The 17,983-nt window shown below is 39.1% G+C and overlaps 1 long non-coding RNA gene across 1 annotated transcript in view; it reads left to right on the top strand.

Moving 5' to 3' along the window:
- Nucleotides 1-17,983, top strand: part of LOC132655819 (uncharacterized) — an 83,307-nt gene that overhangs the window by 50,493 nt on the left and 14,831 nt on the right. The window contains exon 2 of the long non-coding RNA XR_009593694.1: nucleotides 5,951-6,019. This is a non-coding gene — a long non-coding RNA (uncharacterized LOC132655819). The remainder of the gene's footprint in view (nucleotides 1-5,950; nucleotides 6,020-17,983) is intronic.

The raw sequence follows: 17,983 nt of genomic DNA, 5'->3' as shown, positions 1-17,983 counted from the left end.
ATGCTTTTGCCACATTATTAATGAAAATTCTGCTACTGCCACTATCATTCATGGTATTAATAATGGTAGTTATTTTTTAACTATTAAATCATTTTATCATAATCACTGAGGCATCATTTACTCCTTCTTGACATATGTCTCTTTTTCTCTTCTAAGAAAATAAATTCCTTATTCTTTTTTAATATTTTTCTTCATATATCCAATATCAGAATATCACGCTATATTTACTTGTGTCTATTATCCTTAAGTTTCAAACTTTTTAACAGCGGGAAGATGCAATTCTTTTCAGAAATCCTAGTGCTGACCATAAGTCCTGGAGCTGCTTAGACATTGAGTCAATGTTTGATAAGTGAATGAATAATAAATGGATTAATTAATTTATAAATAATAAAGTATGCCAGAAACAGCAACATGAGTATAGTAATATCATTTCTTGTCAGAATAATATTTGAGAAGAAGATGTACCAACATGCTAAATTTCAAAAGGGTGCTAAGGTGAATAGTTCCTATTGAACTACACTGGAATATCAGTTACCTCATATTATTGCTTCTCTGAATCTTATAACGTCTTCATCAACATCAGATCCAGCCATGCTACAAACACATAGATTTCTGATCACCACACCAGTCCTTCTGAGTCAGCATCTCTGGGAAAAGGAGGGGCGAGGCAGAGGGAGAGAGATCTAAATATGTGAGTACATATAAAGCTTTCTAGGAAGGTTGCTAGAGTTAACAATGACTTCCCACATACATTTTAAAAGCTATAAAGCAAGGGTTTAAATATCCTCATTACAAAAGAGTGATAATTTTCTGCCAAGCTGGTTAGGCAATTTATTCTGACTTCATCATTGTATAATATGAATGTACTGAATTTTATCCCTGCACTTGATATATATGTACAATCATAATATATCAATAATAAAATCCATAACCATTTAAGTTGATTCCTTGTTATTCTGGTGTTTGGTTCCCATTTCCATGAATTATTATTTTTATCATGAAATTTTTTTATTCACATTTTAAATCACATTAATTCATGAACATTTTATTTGAAAGGAAATAAGACTCAATATGGATGGTCTCCATGAGCAACAAATTGCTGTATATCTTTCTATAAATCATCAGCCAAGAAAAAGTACGATAGATGCCTCGTGGCACACAACATTCACCGCTGAACTCATTCAGTCTTGAAGTTTACCTACATCCCACACACCATCCTTGTATCTTCGATGACAGAGTGTCATAGTATTAGTCCTTAGTGAGCATTTGGAGAGAGAAAAAAAAATCTGGCTGCTAATAGTCCTTAAATGCATTTACCAACAAACCCAAATTTCAACTTAGTAGGGAGTAGAATTAGCATATTAAAGCATTTCATCAACCTAAACTTTTCCCCACAGACCCAATATGCTTTGCTCATGAGAAGTATAAATACAATGACATTATTTCTTTGTTTTTTTCTCATTTAGTAAACATTTATTGATCAGCTACACATACCAAACACTGGCATACAAACTGCAAGTTTTGACATAGTTAAGAAATTGTTTTCATTGTTAATATCCAGAAGTTAATATCCAGGGCAGAAAGACTGATGCAGGTGTATGCACGGTCAACAAGCCAGTCAGGCTGACGACTGAGACTGACAAATTGTGATGAATTCAAAAGTAGTCCTGCTAGGATTTGAACCTCAGATCTCCAGACTAGTCTAGTGTCACCTAAGTCTTTTAGTCTCTCTGTCCTTATTCCTTAAATACCTGTGTTCTTAATTAGACAGACAAAGATCTCCTGGCTTGTTTACTCAGACTCTCATCTGACTTCTTTTATTTATTTTTTTATTTATTACAACTTATTCACTTTGTATCCTAGCTGTAGCCCCTCCCTCATTCTCTCCCAATCTCACCCTCCTTCCCTCTTCTCCTCTCATGTCCCTTCCCCAGTCCACTGATAGGGGAGGTCCTCCCTATCTGACCCTATCCATCTGATCCTAGTTTATCAAGTCTCATTAGGACTAACTACTTTGTCCGTCTGTAGCCTGGTAAGGTTGCTCCCCTCAGAGGAAGGTGATCAAAGAGCCAGTCACTGAGTTCATGTCAGAGACAGCTCCTGTTCCCCTTACTAAGGATCCCATTTGGAGACTGAACTGCCATGGGCTACATCTGTGCAGGGGCTCTAGGTTATCTCCATGAATGGTCTTTGGTTATAGTATCAGTCTCAGAAAAGACCCCTGTGCCCAGATTTTTTGGTTCTGCTGTTCTCCTTGTGGAGATCCAGTCCCTCCAGATCTTTCTTTTTTTAACTTTTTAAATTTTTTGAGTTACATTTTATTAACTTTGTATCCCAGCTGTATCCCGCTGAGTCATTTCCACTCTCCCTCCCTCATCTCCTTCCTGCCCCTTTCCAAGTCCACTGATAGGGGAGGACCTCCTCCCCTTTCATCTTGGATGTAGCCCATGGTAGCTCAGTATCCAAGAGTGTTACCTAGTAAGGGGAACAGGGACTATTTCTGACATGAACTCAATGACAGGCTCTTTGGCCTCCCCACCCCCCAAGGTAGGAGCAGCCCTGCTAGGCCACAAAAGAGGATTTTGCAGCCAGTCCTCCAGGTCTTTCTATCTCCCCCTTCTTTCACAAGATTCCCTCCACTCTGCCCAACTTTTGGCTATGAGTGTCATCTGACTTTTATGGCTCAATGAAGGATCCCTGCCCTCTTTCTCTTGCCAGTTAAACAATCAGTGCTAATTGCATGGGGCTGTGAGGACAGGCTCAATGAGCTGGTAGAGGTTTAGGGGCCCCATTCTCTGTGAACCAAAGAGAAAAGGAGATGAAAGAAAGAGGTCTCATGCACTCACTTTCACTCAAAAGATAGATGAAACAAGAAACTTCAACTAAGAAACTCCTACACTCTGCCCAAGGTTTGGTTATGAGTCTGCACATCAGCTTTGATACATACACTGCTAGGTAGAGTCTTTCAGAATCCCTCTGAGGTAGGCTCCTGTCCTGTTACTTGTTTTCTCCTACTTCCCCTGTCCATCCCATTTGTCTTTCTAAATGAGGATTGATCATCTTACATCTTACTCTGGGTCCTCTTTCTTGCTTATCTTCTTTAGGTGTATAGATTTCAGTATGTTTGTCTTATCTTATAGGTCTATATAAGTAAGTATATATCATGTGTGTCTTTCTGCTCCTGGGATATCTCACTCAGGATGATCTTTTCTAGATTCCACCATTTGCCTCCAAATTTCATGATTTCCTTGTTTTTAATTGTTGAGTAGTATTCCATTGTGTAAATGTACCACAATTTCTGTATCCATTCCTCCAATGATGGACATCTGGGTTGTTTCCAGGTTCTGGCTATTACAAATAAAGCTTCTATAAACATGGTTGAGCAAATGTCCTTGTTGTGTACTTGAGCATATGCCTAGGAGTGGTATAGCTGGATCTTGAAGAAGTACTATTCCTAATTGTCTGAGAAAGCACCAGTTTGATTTCCAAAGTGGCTATACAATTTTACATTCCCACCAGCAATGTAGGAGGGTTCCCAGTTCTCCACAACCTCTCCAGTATTGGGAAACATATGAAATCATACGACCTAGAGAGGACAGGAGCTCCACAAGTACAAATAATATCAGGGCACAGGGGCCCTCTATGAGACTGTTTCTCCAACCAAGGACCATATAAGGATATAACCTAGAACCCCTGCTCTGATGTAGCACGTGGTAGGTCAGTAACCAATTGGGTTTCCCTAGTAAGGTGAACAGGAACTATTTCTGACATGAACTCAATGACTGGCTCCTTTACCTGCCCCATCCCCTGAGGGAGGAACAGTCTTGCTAGACCACAGAGGAGGACATGGCATCCATTCCTGAAGATACTTGATAAGCTAGGGTCAGATGGAAGAAGAGGAGCACCTCCCCTAACAGTGGACTTAGAAAGGGGCAGGGAGCAGCTGAGGGAGGGAGGGTGGGCTTGGGATGGAACGAAGGAGGGGGCTACGGCTGGGATACAAAGTAAATAACCTGTGATTAATATAATAAAATAAAAATTAATAAAAAAAGAAATTCCTACAAACGTACATAAAATGGTGATGTTCATTTCAACTTGCATCTCCTCTGCAGAAACTTCAGCAAGTTCAGGCTGCCTTTGAGGAAAACCTCTTTCTCAACCAGCTGTTGTGGCTGGTTCTACCCCGTGCATACATATAGACTTGTACTTATTCATACACATATTCAATGGATAATACAAAAGGAGAACCTTACATACAGACAGACAATTGACATACACTCATATAATGTATTGAACATATGAATGACCTGTAAGAAGATCTTGGTTCCTGTGTGAAGTATATTTTAATGTGATGCCACTTTGGAGGCTGAGCTTTATGGATTGTGTTCTGTAAGTGCCATGCACACTTGTTGAGATTCTGTGATGGGCTGCACAGGTATCAATCTCTAATCTTCACAAAAATCTTGTAAATGCCAAAGGAACCTGGAGTTCAAGCTCAAGTCACATTTTCTGTATCATTTTTGTGAAGATCTGAAGACAGAGCCCAACATTTTTTTAATTTTTATTTTTAATATTAATTACAATTTATACACTTTATATCTCATCTGTAACCCCCTCTGTCATCTCCTCCCATGCCCCTCTCCAAGTCCACTGATCAGGGAGGTCCTCTTCCCCTTCCATCTGACCCTAAACTATCAGGTCTCATCAGGACTTGCTGTATTGTCTTCCTCTGTGACCTGGTAAGGTTACACCGCCCCCTCTCCTCTGGCAGTTTTTGTACATATTCAATATTTAGGATAAAATTCCAGGTTAGAAATGGAGGGCTGGCCCAAACAACTCTTAATTCTCTGCTATTAAGAGGTAGACTTCTACAGATTTGTTCAAACATGAAAAATATATTTGAGCATGTAGCATATATATGGTACAGACAAGGGAAATATGACAGAAAAAAAAGTATCCATCCTCCTCACTTTTTGAGAACTTGTAGAAAATGAAGAGATTTGGGAAACGGGAGATTCTAAAGTCAACTATTAATGGGATCAATGACAACTGGATTGTAACTGAGAGAAAGAGAATGTTGTTTGCAGGATGTTCAAGCAGAAAACTGTGCAATTTACCTGAGCCAAGCGAGTATTCCATTTTTTACCCCTTTTCAGACCCTGATCACTCCAACAAATATTTCAGTGATCAGAACTTTTGGCTAAGAGTCTGAAAAATCTTTATTGAAAGAAGCACTACTTGACATCCAGATCTCAGTTATGTGCTCACTATGAGACGTTGGGGGTGTTAGAGGCCAGGTGTAGCGTTTAGACAGTCTATGCAAAATCTGTGTTGAACATTTTTGTGTCTTTAGTTGAGTATAGCTTTGTAGTCAAGCCTTTGTATATCCAAAGTTGAATTTCGAAATTGTATGGGCAGTTAGGATTCCTGGAGGAAGATATAAAGAGAACATCTAGAGATGTTTGCTGAACTGTATTCCCATATGAAAAGCAATTTGTGTTAAGTTTAAGAAGAGAGCATTGAAACCAGAGAACTGTGAGTATGAATCATGGCTTCACCAATTTGCACTGTGGTGTTCAGAAAATTCTGCCAAAGCTGTGCTTTTCAGCATCATAATCTGAAAACAGACTAGAGCTTAACTTGATGAGCTGTAGTGAAAACAAAAGAAGGTAGAACAATGTGCTTTAGGTGCTGATGAACATAGTATTTAGCCTTAAAGCTTTTGGTAACAGAAGAGGTCTTAAATGGCAGACTAGACTAAGTATTTCATAATTATATACTTTACTATTTATGGTAGAGTGACATTATGAACCAATTCTGACAGTCTAATTGAATCTCCAATATCCATGGAACTCATTGCACTTCTGTTCCTCCAGAAATGAAACCTGTCTTTTTTAATAAAACTTTGAACATTATAAATATTTACATGTCTTCTCTCACAAACTTACAGGTACTGGCTCTGCATTAGATCAGCATGGCCCATGGGTCCTATGTGAGTCTAAGTGGATGCATGACGCAGGTAAACCATTTTCATACTCAGTCTCTAGTCATTCCATGTTCTTTTCCTCTCTTCTATTTAGAGGAAAAGGTACACATGACTTATGGAAATCAAATATTCTATCAGGATCAAATGAGCCAGTTCAGAGGAATGTTAAATCAACATCTGTCCTATATCCTCTGACATAGTGGGAGAAAGAAGAGAGCAAATAGTAAATATGTTCTGTTTATTTTTGTGGTTACTATTTCAAAGCATCAGTCAACACAGAATTAAATGCCCACCTAAAAAAAATAATGTCCACATGACCAATTCATGTGTTCTCAAGCATCTTCTTCGGGCCCCTTCACAACTTGCCATAAAGCAGGAGGCATTTGACTAAAACATTATTCTGCAGTGTTTCCCATCTTTCTTTGATTCAGCTCATTTTTCTCTCACTCTTGCCATCCTTGTATTACATTTCCTAAGTAAAGAATACCACTTAACCTCTGCTGCTGGCTCTGTTCTGGAAGATATTTCCTAAGGCTTTCGCAACAAGAGAGGTCTTACAGGTCAGACAAGATTTGGGAATTGTATTTTCTACTGATCTGAAGGCAATAAAAACTCTATTTCTGGTGATAAGTGGGACTCGTGACATGACTGAAGCTTCTTCGTAAAGTTAATGGGATTGGAATAAGACTAAACAACTGAGCTTAACAGATTTGGCAGTAATGAAAAATTTTTAAAAATATGTAGGGTAATGTTCACACACTCTTTAGTACACACATATATAAATATATGGTGAGAATCTAGTGGTGTTAATTGCTAATTTAAATTTTGATCATAAAGCCATAAATATGTGTGATAAAAAGGAACAGATTTTTCCACTCCTGTATCCAGAGGTCACACTGTACTGCAACAGAGATTGTGGGAGTAGAACTGTATGGTAAATGAGCAATGCCAACAAATTCCTTATAAAAGCAGGAACCTGGTAGGGAAAGGGTAGAATCTCCAGACAGACAGGAAAATATATTTCTGACACGGGACAGGAATACGTAAGTTAGCCAGCTAAGAATCTTGAACCTTCTAGTCCTCAGAACCCTTCTCAATGCAAGAGTGTTTTCACTCTTTTTCAGAGGAAAGCATTTTCTTTTGCTTGAAGACCATGCAATTCATTCTCCTGAACCTAGTTCCTTAAACATTGTGGCCAAATTTTATTTCCCTCACCTTAATAACTAGTCTCCCAGCAAAGTCCTGTCACAGAAAGGCTATATACACTAAAGATTTGCAAGATCTAGTTGATACACTCTGGCATAACCAAGGAAGATATGAGAGAATTAATCTGGACAGTGTTTATCCATATAAGAAGAATAGAATACCAATTAGGAGGTAATTTGTTAGCAAAGGGGAGTCACCCAATTGATGTATTTAATTACATGAGATTTTTCCAAACAATGTACTAGAATGGGTCACTCTCCAAAGTCATCTCTTGAAAACACATTACAGTAAACAAAAGTAAGTTAGAACGTTCATATGCCAGAACATAATATAAAATATATATCTTTATTTATGTGATTTTGGTATCACCCCAGAACAACACACCTCCTCCCCCCTGTGACGAGCTGTATCCCAGGATGAATTTCCATTTTCCTATAGCTTTAGCCAGGTTGCTAGTGCTGCTGCAGCCAACATTAGAAGAAACCACACAGCAATGCCATGCAAAGAGAGGTAGCATGTCTGTACAATGGTGACCTTTCAAGACTAATATATATTCCATGTTTTAGAAAACATGCAATCACTTTGCCAGTAACAGTTGGCTCCCAACACAGCATGATATTTCTTCCACTTCCCTCATTGTACTGTGCTCAATAATGAGAGAGTTGCCCAATTTTAGTAGAGGAATACAGTCCCTGGTCCAGAAGCAAGAAGGTTGGGCGCTATAACAACCACATGTACCAAAGTATTAAAGGATCGAGAGAAAATGTACTCTCAACTACAGAATGCATTGACTTATAAAACATAGTCACAACTTAAGAGTTAAACTCTAAGAAGATGACTGGTATTATACACATGAAGATGTGTCATGGTGTTGTGTTGAAGGCAAAAAGTGATGGAGGAAATGGTGTTGCTACAATGGAATTATTATATGTAACCACACAACTGCATTGTTCCGAAAATCCTAGGGATGCTCCATTTTCAAAACAATAAAAAATGTGATGGTGAAGAAAAGTTTACCATGTCAGCCAAAGCTTTCCTTTGCAGGCTACTTCAAGTCTGAGGTAGAAAACCACCAGCTTGTTCTCTGGTGATTGTCTGTGCAGAAGAGCTAGATATTAAGCACATTCTCAACAAATTCTGCCATTGGAATACTATGAAGCCAGCCATTTGAAATTGTCTTAGATACAGTATTAGATTTGAATGGGCTCAAAGTTCTGAATATCCTTTATGAAAAGTTCTCTCTCTCTCTCTCTCTCTCTCTCTCTCTCTCTCTCTCTCTCTGTGGGTGTGTTTCTCTCTTTCTCTTGAATTCTTCACGATGCAATTTAATTTCAAGAATATTTTTACTGAAATAATTTTCCTAAAGTAACTCAGATCTGCCTGCCTTTGAAATATTCTAAGAGTTTTGGTCCCTCTTGGCTCATAATAGGAGAGAAAAAAATGAAACTTTTGAGCTATTTTTTTCCATTAAAGGCAAAAGAAAGAGGTCAGTTGAGTTCTTCACATTCTCTTCGTCGCAGGGCATGAAAGTCCCCAAATCAGAGTCAAGTCATTTTAAGCAATGAAAGGTTGGGATGTTGCAGATCTCCAGATGCATCTGTAATCCTTTGTTTTTTTTAAGTGTTTTTTCTTTTATTAAAAAAATATTTTTCATACATGTAACTCACAATATATCATGTTCACAGTTTCCCTTCCCTCTGACCCTCCCAGGTTCTCCCAACCTCCTCTCCTGCCAGGGTATAGCTCCCTTCTGTTTCTCTTTTTTTTTTCCATTTTTTTTTATCAGTTACATTTTTTTAACTCTGTATCCCAGCCGTGTCCCGATCCCTCATTCCCTCCCAGTCCCTCCCTCCCTCCCTCATCTCCACCGTGCCCCTTTCCAAGTCCACTGATAGGGGGGACCTCCTCCCCATTCATCTGATCCTGTTTTATCAGGTATCTTCAGGACTGGCTGCAAAGCCCTCCTCTGTGGCCTAACAGGACTGCTCCTCCCTTCGGGGGTGGAAAGACCAAAGAGTCAGTCATTGAGTTCCTGTTAGAAATAGTCCCTGTTTCCCTCACTTTGGGAAACCAATTGGTTACTGAGCTACCACAGGCTACATCTGAGTGGAGGTTCTAGGTTATATCCATACATGGTCCTTGGTTGAATGTCAGTCTCAGAAAAGACCCTGTGCCCAGATATATTTGGTCCTTGTGGAGCTCCTATCCTTTCCCCATCAGACAAACTCCCCTTCTTTCTTATGATTCCCTGTACTCTGCCAAAGGTTTGGTCATGAGTCTTTGCTTTGAAAACACTGCTAGTTAGAGTCTTTCAGATGCGCTCAGTAGACTCCTGTCATACGTTCAATGCACATCCCATCTGTCTTTCTAAATGAGGATAGATCATCTTACCCCATGTCCGCTCAATTGATTATCTTTTTTAGGTGTATAGATTTCATTATGTTTATCATATCTTATAGGTCTATATAAGTGAGTATATCCCATGTTTGTCTTTCTCTTTCTGGGATATTTCACTCAGAATGATCTTTTCTAGATCCCACCATTTGCCTGCAAATTTCATGATTTCCTCCTTTTTGATTGCTGAGTAGTATTCCATTGTATAAAAAGACCACAATTTCTGTACCCATTCCACCGTTGATGGACATCTGGGTTGTTTCCAGGTTCTGGCTATTACAAATAGAGCTGCTATAAACATGGTTGAGCAAGTGTCCTTTTTGTGTACTTGAACAAACTTTGGGTATATATCTAGCAGTGGTATAGCTGGGTCTGGAGGAAGCACTATTCCTATAAGTCCAACACCCATTCATGTTTAAAGTCTTGGAGAGATCAGGGATACAAGGCACATACCTAAACATAGTAAAGGCAATATATAGCAAGCCTATAGCTAACATCAAACTCAATGGAGAGAAACTTAAATCAATCCCACTGAAATCAGGGACAAGACAAGGCTGTCCATTGTCCCCATATCTCTTCAACATAGTACTTGAAGTCCTAGCCAGAGCAATAAGACAACTAAAGGAGATCAAGGGGATACAAATCGGAAAGGAAGAGGTCAAAGTGTCACTATTTGCAGATGATATGATAGTATACATGAGCGACCCCAAAAATTCAACCAGAGAACTCCTTCAGCTGATAAACACCTTCAGCAAAGTGACAGGATACAAAATCAACTCAAAAAAATCAGAAGCCCTCCTATATACCAAAGACAAAAAGGCTGAGAAAGAAATTAGGGAAACAACACCCTTCACAATAGCCACTAATAACATAAAGTACTTTGGTGTGACTCTAACCAAGCAAGTGAAAGACCTGTTTGAGAAAAACTTCAAGTCTCTGAAGAAAGAAATCGAAGAAGATATCAGAAGATGGAAAGATCTCCCGTGCTCATGGATTGGTAGGATTAACATTGTGAAAATGGCCATACTGCCAAAAGCAATCTACAGATTCAATGCAATTACCATCAAAATACCAGCTCAATTCTTTACAGACCTTGAAAAAAAGATTCTCAGCTTCATATGGAGAAACAAAAAACCCAGAATCTCCAAAACGATCCTGTACGACAACAGATCATCTGGAGGTATCTCCATTCCTGATCTCAAGCTGTACTACAGGGCAACAGTAATAAAAACTGCATGGTATTGGCATAGAAACAGAAAGGAGGATCAATGGAACCGCATAGAAGACCCAGAAATAAATCCACACACCTATGAATACTCGATATTCGACAAAGAAGCCAATTCCATTCAATGTAATCCTTTGTTAAATTTAATTCCCACTTCTTTTTTATTTATATAGATCTCCTCTATTCTCTAACCAAATGGTTAAATTTCAATTCACTTCAATACCTGAAAGGTGGGCCACTTTTTTAGACAGAAGTAAACAGACTTCTGTAGGTCACAGGGCAGAAGAGAACTGTTGGTATCCTGATGCTCAAATCGATTGGGAACTTCTCAGGGCACACTCTGGGCTTTCAATACCTGAACATCCCTTACGGCTACATTATCTTGTTACACATGCTTCAGTTACTTCATTCTGTGACTAAGACATGTTCTAAGCAACTGAAGTGATCATGATATCTTAAAAGAAAAGAACTAACTTTGGTGACATCTTCCTATGGGTCATCCACTAATGTCAAGACTTTAGTAACTGACCTTCACAAGTAACCAACCATTGCTTCTGGTTTCTAGATGAGAAAACAGAGGCACATTGTGATGGAATGATTTCTTCCAGGTTATATGGTTTGTCAGGAAGAGAGCCATGGTTTGAACCAGAATCCAGATTGAAGCCAATATAAAACATAGGGGCTTTATGCACCAAGATAACAGCAAGAAAGTCTATGTGGGCAGAGCCTAGTGTGGGTGCTTAAGCTGGTGATGTATTTGATTATAATTCCTAATCTACACCAGATAACTAACATCCATGTCTTAATTTTTTACCCTCTCTCAACTATTCATTTTCTCAGCCCCCATTATCGCTTGTCATCTTTATGCTTGTCCATGATAATTAGGATTCTGATTAAATAAATGGCACATTTCAGTTTCCACTAGCTCTGCTCTGATTTTTAACTTTTGGATGTACACTGCATGGCACTGTAGTTCAACACTCGTCATAGCTTTCTGTTTTACGGTAAAACCATTGGTCCCAAACTCTCTTCAAAATCAAAATAAGAACACAAAACCAAAGCTGTTCATATCCTTAGGGGGAAACAAGTGTACACTTTATGAGTTTTCTTTAACAATGTAAAAGGTTATCTTGTTTGTTTTCCTGTGGCTCAACTTTTTAATCTTTTATTATCTCAATATTATATATCTAAAATTTAGAGACAGACAGCTGAAGTTTGAGTTACTGATTTTAAAAAGCATCATTTTATTTTAATATATAGAATAAATTTAATATATTACATAACTTCTAAAACACACATCCCATCACTGTTTTCATAGGAAGACTTTAAGGAAGTTTCCAGAAAATATGATCTGAGAGTACTCCCTTGTATGAGTACATTCCTGAAAAATCAAATACAACCATGTTGAAAGTTGCCTCCTTCTAAATCTTAGGATGATAAATATTACACCAAAGAATCAATGCAGCAATTCGTCCATATACCATGCCAGAATGGTACTCTGCTCATAACTGTCCCAAGCTGGGCCTAGATCCTGACATCGTGGAGCTTTTAGGAAAATGCAGAGACCGTGCTCACAATTGGAAAGTTACCCAAAGCCAGTGAAAATACATCTTACCAATGACAGAAAAAATATATGTCACCTTCTAAAATCTCTAATTGTTGTTGCATTAATGAATAAGTTCTGATTCAGGAAAAGCTTTATATTGGGTATGCGGGAGAGGTTGGGTTTTATAGTGGCCTAGGATTGGAGAGATTTTGTAGATTGATTTGAGGCTTTTTTTTTTTTTCTGTAGTGTAGAGTCTGGTCTCTCCTATCTCGAAGGACCAGGCCATGAAAGATCTTGAAGAAGTTGGGGAGTGGGCTTAGTCACTGGTACCTCAAGGGACTTACTCAATCATCTTGTGAAATTTCTTCTTTCATTCCCATTTTTTTTCAGCATCTGCTTTAGTATGTGTTTGACTGGCTCAAAGGCTACAAAGTGTGGGCAGTGGCATGAAATGGAGGCAGTCAGGCCATGAGATGGAGACACAAGTGGTTTTTCATAAGGTCTTTCTCTCTGAGTAGGACTTTGTCTGTATGGCAAAGACTTTGTCTCAACCTGTTACACCAGCCCTGCTTCCTGTGTCTCTAATACTGAATGGAAAGGACTGTTAAATGAAAGCTAAAGAAATACCCCTAGAGTGCCACTTACCACAGTTCATTAAAGAGAAATACTCACTTTAATAATTGAACATTATTAAAAATCTGTCCTTCCTATGTCAGCAAGGTTAAAAAGCAAAGCTAATTATGTGCTGCAAGGGAAATACTTCTCAGTGGCCTTGACTCAGATTTTCTTGTAAATTAATCCCAAAGAAGAAATTTATGTTAAAACAGCTACGTTCCTAGAGTATCACTGTCATCTCAGCCATCACTCCTCCTCATGTCCTCAGGAGAGAACATACCTTTCTATACCATAAGCTGCTGTAATGCAAAGTACAAGCTTTTAAACTCTTTCCAGAGGGAGTCGCTTAGGTATTAGAAAGATGACAGAAGCATAACCAGATGTAGGCACATTAATAAATCTTTTCTCAAATGAGTAATTGCAGAAAGGGTTGCTCAGACTCCTTCTTCCCCATATTTTGAAAATTCTTTGATATCTGACATCAGTTTTAGTTTTGTCCACACTCAACATCTCCAATGCCTACTTCAGGTTCTATTTATTTATTTATTCATTTTAGTTTATTTGTTTATTATTTATTTGTGAGGTGTGTGGATATCATCTATGAATGCATTTGGTTATTTATTTATTTATTTATTTATTTATATGATAGGGCCTCCCTTATCAATGGACTGGGGAAAGGGCATGGGAGAAGAGGGAGGAAGAGCAGGATTGGGAGGGGAGAGGGCTACATCTGAGATACAAAGTGAATAAATTGTAATTTTAAAAATAAAGACCATAAAATTAAACAAAGAAGAGCAGAAAGAAGCAGATGTAACATGAAGAGATGAAGGAAGGCAGCTGTGACAGCCAGGACATGGCAAGTAGAAAGAGGTCAGGAAACTGTGCCTCCTGGTAACTCATTTTCTTGCATTTAAATTCTAGATCCTGAAAACAGAGTCTGTATAACCTGAGACAAATTTTGTTTCTATTTCTGGAGACACAGTTATAAATTAGAAAATTATGAATGCAAGCCTCCACCCTAGATAACCAGTGCAAATGAGGTAACAGTACAAAATGACCCAGTGCTCATCTCCATTTCCCATTAGCTTATGTGAAACAGGTTTATAGCTCATTGGAGGCAAGGGAAGCAGTGACAAGAAACCAACCTCTACTGAAAGCCTGATGATGAGGATAGAAAATGACAAATTACTCTTGAGATCAGGAAGGACTCTGCAAACAAGTATAACTTCTAGAGATATAAACTGCATAGAATAGCAATGGTTAGCCATCAGGAAAATTAATTATTTTAGAAGATTAAAAATGCCAAAATTAAAAATTAGCAAAAAATCCAACCACTATGACTGTCCTAGTTTGGGATTCCATTGCTATGAAGAGACAAGGCAACTCTTATAAAGGAAAACGTTTAATTGCGGCTGGTTTACAGTTTCAGAGGTTTAGTCCATTATCATCATGGTGGGAAGCATGGCAGTGTGCAGGCTGAGAATTTTCCCATTAATTATTTATTTAATCACTTTACAGCCTGATCACAGCCCCCCTCCCTCCTTTCCTCTCAGTCTCACTCTCACACTCCCCTTATCTCTTCCCCTTCTCATAGAAAAGGAGGTCCCCGCCATGGGTACCAACACTCCCTGGCAAATCAGCTCAGCAAGACTAAGCATGTCCTCTTCTGCTGAGGCCAGACACGGCAGCCCAACAAAGGCAAAGGGATCCAAAGGCAGGCAACAGAGTCGGAAAGAACCCCTACTCCAATTGTTAGAGGACAAACATGACGACCAAGCTGCACATCTGCTACATATTGTGTAGGGATCTAGATCTAGCCCCCATATGTTCTTTGGTTGGTGTTTCCATCTCTGTGAGGCCTGATGGGTGCAGGTTAGTTTACTCTGTATGTCTTCTTGTGATGTCCTTTATTCATTTTATGTCCCAAGTGTAGCCCCCTTCCCTCCACCCAGTTGCAGCCCCCTCTCCTTTCCCCAATTACTCCTCCTCTATTCCTCAGAAAAGAGGAGCCATCACTACCACCCCACCCTGGTACATCAAGTCTCATCAGGGCTAAGCACATCTTCTTCCACTGAGGTCAGGCAAGACAGCCCCACCAGGAGGAGATGATCAAAAAGCAGGCAACAGAGTCCATACCAGAGACAGCTCCTGCTCCCCTTACTAGGAAAACCACATGAGTACTAAGCTGCCCATTAGCTGCAAATGTGTAGAGAGCCTATGTACAGTGCATGCATGGTCCTTGATTAGTGCTTCAGTGTTCTTTTGCCCATCTGGGCCCTGGCTAGTTGACACTGTTTTTCTTCTTAGGGAGTTCTTGCTCCCTCCAGGTCCTTCTATTCTTTTCTCCCACTTTTTCACAAGGCTTTCTGGTCTCAGCCTAACGTTTGCCTGTGAGTCTAAGCCACTGTTTCAGTCTGCTGCTGGTTGGAGCTTCTCCGAGGACAACTATGCTCCTGCACAGCAGAGTACAATTAATAGTTTCAGGGGTTAGCTGTCCCCCATTGTGTTGGTCTCAGGTTGGTCCAGGCATTGGTCTGACATTCCCTCAATCTCTGCTCTAACTTTATCCCTGCACATCTTGTAGGCAAGGTAAATTTTGAGCCAATTTTATGAGTGGTTTGGTCTTCCTGTTTCTTCACTAGAAGTCTTGTGTGGCTAATAGGTGGCCTCTTCATTCTCCATGACCCCTGCCTACTAGGAGTCATAGTTGAGTCACCTCCATATCCTTCCAGGAGCCTACCCTGTTTTGGGTATCCAGTTTGTCTCAGCGACGATACCTCCCTCAGTTTCTCTTCTCTCCAAACTCCCTGTCCTCCTGCCCATGTGCTCCCCACATCTGATCCCCACTCTCATTTCCCTCAGCACTCTCCTATACTGTTCCCTCTCTTCAACCACTTCTGCTGTCTATTCTGTTTCCCCTTCTGAGTGAGACTGAAGCATCCTCCCTTCAGCCACCTTGTTACTTAGCTTTTTGCTAAATGTAGTTTGTTTATCCTGTATTATATGGTTAATATCTGCTTGTAAATGACCATATACCATGTGTATCTTTCTAGGTCTGGGTTACCTCACAAAGGATAATATTTTCTAGTTCTAACCACTTGCTTGCAAATTTTATGATTTCCTTGTTTTTAATAACCGAGGAGTAGTACTCCATAGTATAAATGTTCCACAGCGTCTTTATCCATTCTTCAGTTGAGGGACATTTGGATTTTTTCCACTTTCTGGCTATTATGAATAAAGTTGCTATGAACATAGTTGAGCAAATGTCCTTGTTGTGTACAGGTATATCCCAAGGAGCGATATAGCTAGATCTTGAGGTATTTATTTCCAATTTTCTGAGAAACTACCAGATTGATTTCCACAGTAGTTGTACAAGTTGGCACTCCCACCAGGAATGGAGTAGTGTTCCCCTTGCTTCACATCCTCTCCAGCATGTGTTCTCACTTGAGTGCTTGATCTTAACCATTCTGATGGGTGTAAGATAGAATCTCAGAGTCGTTTTGATTTTCATTTCCCTGATGACTAAGGACTTTGAACATTTCTTTTATTTTTATTTTTTTTAATTGAAGCATGCATAATTGGGTTCCTTTATTTACTAAATACCTTTGTACATGTGGTTTATCTTTTTTATTTTTTTATTTAACTTTTATTAATTACACTTTATTCCTTTTGTATCGCCCCATAAGCCCCTCCCTCCTCCCCTCCTGGTCCCACCCTCCCCCCCTTTCTGAATGCATGCCTCTCCTCAAGTCCACTGATAGGGGAGGTCCTCCTCTCCTTCTTTCTGATCTTTTTTTTTTTTGTTCTTCTCAATGCAGTTTATTCAGGAACCTTGAACAATCTTCTGACCCTGGGGAAAGCCAGCCCACAGCTTAAAATAGCCTCTGGGTAGCCAACCCCAGCGTGCCTTGTGGGCAATGCAGATAGGTCCACATACACGGAAGCTTCTTTAAGTGCTCCTCGGCCATTTGAGATTCCCCCATTGAGAATGTTCTGTTTATCTCTCTACCCCATTTTTTAAATTGGTTTATTTGGTTTGTTGGAGTTTAATTTCTTAAGTTCTTTATATATTCTGGATATTAACCCTTGGTTGGATGTAGGGTTGGTGAAAATCTCTTCCCAATCTGTGGGCTGCCATTTTGTTCTATTGACAGTGTCCTTGGCCTTAACAAAAACTTTTTAGTTTCATGCGGTACCATTTGTTAATTTTTGATCTTAGAACGTGAGCTGTTGGTGTTCTGTTCAGGAAGCTGTAAACTGTGGTAATGAGTTCAAAGCTATTATGGACTTTCTCTTTTATTAGATTTAGTGTATCTGGTTTTATGTTGACGTCTTTAAACCATTCTGATTTGAGTTTTGTGTGTGGTGATTAATATGGACCTATTTGCATTCTTCTGTATACAGACATAAGCACCAATTGTGGAACATGCTTTCTTTTTCCATTGTATTATTTTGGCTTCTTTGTCAACAATCAAGAGTTTGTAGGTGTGTGGATAGTTTTCTGGGTCTTCAATTCCATTTCAATTGATTGATCTGTCTGTTTCTATGCCAGTGCCATGTAGTTTTTATTACTATTGCTTTGTAGTATAGCTTGAAATCAGAGATGGAGATACCTCCAGAAGATCTTTTGTTGTATAGGATTGTTTTAGATATACTGGATTTTTGTTTTTCCGTATAAAGTTGAGTATTGTTCTTTTGAGTTCTGTAAAGGCTTGTGTGGTATTTTGATGGGAATTGCATTGAATCTGTAGACTGCTTTTGATAAGATGGCCATTTTTACTATGTTAACTTTACTGGCACTTGAGCATGGGAGATCTTTCCATCTTCTGATATCTTCTTCAATTTCTTTCTTCAGAGCCTTAAAGCTTTTGTCATACAGGTCTTTGACTTGCTTGGTTAGAGTCACACCAAGCGACACTTATTTATTTATTTATTTATTTATTTATTTATTTAGTGGCTCTTAAGGGTATTATTACCCTAATTTTTTTCTTGGTGCATTTGTCATGATTT

The sequence above is a fragment of the Meriones unguiculatus genome, chromosome 8, assembly GCF_030254825.1.
Source record: "Meriones unguiculatus strain TT.TT164.6M chromosome 8, Bangor_MerUng_6.1, whole genome shotgun sequence".
NCBI classification, from domain to species: domain Eukaryota; kingdom Metazoa; phylum Chordata; class Mammalia; order Rodentia; family Muridae; genus Meriones; species Meriones unguiculatus.
Note: the sequence above shows the minus strand (reverse complement) of the source record. Positions and strands in the feature narration are given on the sequence as shown.